The sequence below is a fragment of the Calypte anna genome, chromosome 2, assembly GCF_003957555.1.
Source record: "Calypte anna isolate BGI_N300 chromosome 2, bCalAnn1_v1.p, whole genome shotgun sequence".
Lineage (NCBI taxonomy): Eukaryota > Metazoa > Chordata > Aves > Apodiformes > Trochilidae > Calypte > Calypte anna.
The window spans coordinates 79,532,802-79,536,813 of record NC_044245.1 but is presented as its reverse complement, the minus strand read 5'-3'; the positions used below and the strand labels follow the sequence as shown (position 1 = coordinate 79,536,813).

The 4,012-nt window shown below is 41.9% G+C and overlaps 1 non-coding gene across 1 annotated transcript; it reads left to right on the top strand.

Annotated features, from left to right (window-relative positions):
• The first annotated feature begins 1,588 nt into the window (after positions 1–1,588).
• LOC115597966 lies at positions 1,589–1,657 on the top strand. The gene has a single exon (XR_003987308.1). It is a non-coding gene; the product is annotated as a small nucleolar RNA SNORD123 (small nucleolar RNA).
• Positions 1,658–4,012: the final 2,355 nt, after the last annotated feature.

Sequence of the window (4,012 nt, the reverse complement as noted above, 5' to 3'; positions counted from 1 at the left end):
ACTTGCAACATAATAGAGCCTGGCATGTTAAGGATGGCAGCATGAGAAAGCAGCAAGGTACTGCAGTTGGAAGAAGAAAGGCAGCACAGCAGCTTCAGGCTTCTGGCCAGTTTGGTGGGAAGCCAGATTTCAGCTCCTCCCTGTGGTGGCAGGATATAAGGAGTGTTAGAAAGCTGGGAAGGGGGTGGATTACCATCTGTTCAGGTGGGAAAGCTATGGTGTAGGGGAAGGCCTGTCTACACATTACCCATCAAAAGCACCTGGGACAGCATGTCTGTCTTTCATCATTTAGAAAAACAGTCAGATACTGTGAGCCCAGAGTTGAAGTTAGGTTGAAAAGAAAAAGAAAGAAAAAATAAAAAAGAGGAAGGAGAAGTTTAGCTTAAGGTAAAACTGGGCCCTGAGCTATGCTTCTGTTGTAGGGAAAAGGCTTCTCTTGTTTCAAAATTACTGAGTTCAGAGGCTTTATTTTCATTTTTGGGGGGGCTTTGTTGTTTTGGATTTGTTGTTTTTTTTTTTCATTCCATTCAAAACAGTGGGGTTTTTTTTACTAATTCATGAGAAACATGCAGAGAAAAAGTTTGAAATCTTACAGTAATTGCCTGCTTTTGTTTTTTCAATCACATCATCTGTTAACTCAGGAGAAACTCTCCTAGTCACCAGAAACTTTCCAGAGCAGACAAGCCAGAAGCATGGTGCATGTGAACAAGTACCCTTTCCTGAACCAATGCTAAAGAACAGAGAGTTTGTACAGATTGGCATCTTGAATCCACTATGCTTATATGATATTGCTGAAAGACCTATTCATCGGGTCTACAAGGCTGTTTCTTTCTTCTTTCCCACTGGGATTCAGGAAAGTATTTGCTCTGCTCTGCTGGAGTTTTGTGAGTCCTCAGCATTCCTGCCTGCATTGAGCAAAGTAATTTTCCAAGGCTGGATCATCAAGAATCTGCCTCATTTGAATGTCATCTTCAGATGTTTCCAGTAGGGAAGTGTAATGCTAACAAGCAGGCTGTGCAAGACTGTAGACCAGTAGTGTCTATCCCAGTAGCAAACAAAAGATGAGTTCAAACTGAGCAAAAAATGTAATTTAATTGTGTTAGCAAAAGGCACCATTGCAATACTTGCTTTAAGTCACAGAGAAATAAATGCCAGAGCTACAAACTCTCTCCTGTTTTCTGTCAAAATCCACCTCTCACATTATGTGCTGTATCTAAAGGTTACACTGACTAGTACCTGTAATATCTATGATTCAGTAACAGTGAGATGAGATTCTAAATTACTTGGTTTTTGAACGAACTAAATGTTTGTCTGATGAGTTTGTTTATCATTTGTGATCAAAGAGAGAATCAAGTAGTATTTCTCGCAGTATTGTATGATTTAATTTTATGAATGCTTAAGTTGATATTTTCAACACAAGTAAATAAATATATGTGTGCTTGCATTTATAAATGTGCAAGCTGCTTTTTAGTAATTGACTCTTTCTTTTCATTAAGGTCTCTGACAGATACGACAGTTAAAGAAGTTGTTAAATGAGCAATAAATAAGGGCCATCTAACTCCAGGTCCCTAAAAGAAGTCAGATACTTGGTGAAAATGATGAATTCTGGGGTACTGATTCATGTGACATGAAAAAGCCATCCATTTCCTGATTCACCTTCATATTTCCTACAGGAAAAAAAGGAATATTTTACAATTAATACCTGCAATAAAACTATTTTTATGTGTGTGTTTTTCTGTCTTTCAGCCGCTTCTCAGAATGGATACTTTCAAAATGAAGAGGAAAATGGGAGTAAGAACAAAGAATTCCTTGGAGAAATGCAGTCCGAAAGCTTGAGGAATAGAAATAATAGGAAATATTAATAACTCTGGTCTCATAAATAATCAGAATTGAGACTGAAATTATGGAAAGTTACTAACTTAGAACATCAGCTCTATTATATTTGAATCTCAATTCCAGGCTATTTAAATTAAGACATAATAAAAATATAAGCATGTTTTTTCCTCTATTTCTGATGATAATATATTCTTCTACCTTACACAATTTTCTTCTACGGGCTAATTTCAGTTTTAATTTTTTGGCCATTAGCCTCAAGACACCTCCTTCAAGCAAACCAGAGTACGATTTATCAATATATGAGTTGCTTCTCTCTCTCTGTAGGTCTGTACAAATTAATATTGGATTCCTGTGTTACTACATTAACCAGCATCAGAAGTGGGATTTAGATAAAGAGAACATATATACAACCTTATCACTTCCAAATGTTCTAAAGCACAGGATATAGAGCTCACTGGGGCTTGGGTGCGTGTGTACTCCAGTGTGTCTGTACTGCAGCGAGTGTCTACAGGGGTTTCACATCCCCTGGTGTGAGGAAGTACTCCAGGGAGTGTGCACTCCATGGGGTGACTGAGCACTCCGGTACCTGTGTACTCCAGGGGCTGCCTCTTTGGGTAAGTGTGCAGTCCAGTGAGTGTGTAGCTGAGTGAGTGTGTACTCCACTGATTGTCAATCAGGTGAGTGTGCACTTCAGTCAGTGTGTGCACTCTGGTGAGCATCTACTCCAGAGAGTGTGTACTCCAGTGTGTGCTCGGGTGAGTGTGTACTCCAGTGAGTGTGTGCTCTGCTCAGTGTTTGCTGCAGTGAGTCTGTGCTCCCTGTGTATGCAGGTGAGTGTGAAGTTAGATAAGTGTGGTTTCCTACGAGTGTCTATTCTGGTGCCTGTGTACTCGTGTGTGTGAGCTCTGCTGAGTCTGTACTCCAGTGAGTGTCTACTCAGGCCAGTGTGTTCTCCACTGAATGTGTGCTCTGGTGAGTGAACTCTGAGTGTGTACTCCAGTGTGTATGTACTCAAGTGTGTGTGTATTCGGATGAGTGTGTACTCCAGTGAGTATGGACACGGGTGAGTGTGTGCTCTGCCTGCTGTGTGCAGTGCTGTGGCAGGAGCACCCTGTGCAGGGGAGGGGATGTCTCAGGGTGATCTGGCCAGCGGGAATAGGGAGGTGATTGTCCCTCTGTACTCAGCTCTGGTGAGGCCACATCATGAGTATTTGGTTCTGGGCACTTCACTGTAAGAGGGACACACAAGTGCTGGAGCGTGTCCAGAGAAGGGCAACAAAGCTCATGAAGGGCCTGGAGCACAAGTCCTCTGAGGAAGGGCTGAGGCAGCTGGGGTTGTTCAGCATGGAGAAGAGGAGGCTGAGAGGAGACCTTAGGGCTCTCTTCAACCACATCAAGGGACGTTGGAGCATGGAAGGAAACAGCCTCTTCTCCTTAGTGGACTGTGACAGGACCAGAGGAAATGGATGTAAGACGCACCAGGGGAGGTTTAGGCTGGATATGAGGAAATATTTTTTTCTCTGAGAGTGTTATCAGGCATTGGAATGTCCTGCCCAGGACAGGGGTGGAGTCACCACCCCTGGAGGCATTTAAAAGGCATTTGGACCTGGTCCTTAAGGACATGGTTTAGTAGTTAGGTTATGGTGTTGATCAAAGGTTGGACTGGGTGATCTTGAAGGTCTCTTCCAACCTAAACGTTCTATGATTCTATGATTCAGGCTTTTATGCTCATCTTTTAGGGGCTCCATGGGAAGAGACAATACTTGATACAACTCCTGCCTTCACAGAAGTAGACTATCACAATTTTTATAAGAAACCTTAACCAATTGTGTAGCCCTCGCACTCAGGCAATATTTCTGTGATACTGATGTAGCATCAGGAGCCCTAAATTTTATTTACCCCATGAAAGCACCCCAAGTGGGCAGCAAGTGCTAGGCAGTGAGGCATACAGCATGGGAAGTGACCATGGAGTTGTCCACACACAAGAATTTCATAGTAAATTCTCCAAGTAAGCCAGCCTTAAGTCACTTTATAAAAGTGACTTAGCTTAATTAGAGCAAACATTTTTGTTGTGCCTTGAGCATATTTTAAATCCTAAAAAAATGCATGTAAACTAGACTGAAGTAAGCAAAAAAGGATTAGTCAGAAAAGGGTTTTCCTATAAAGAGTCACACTG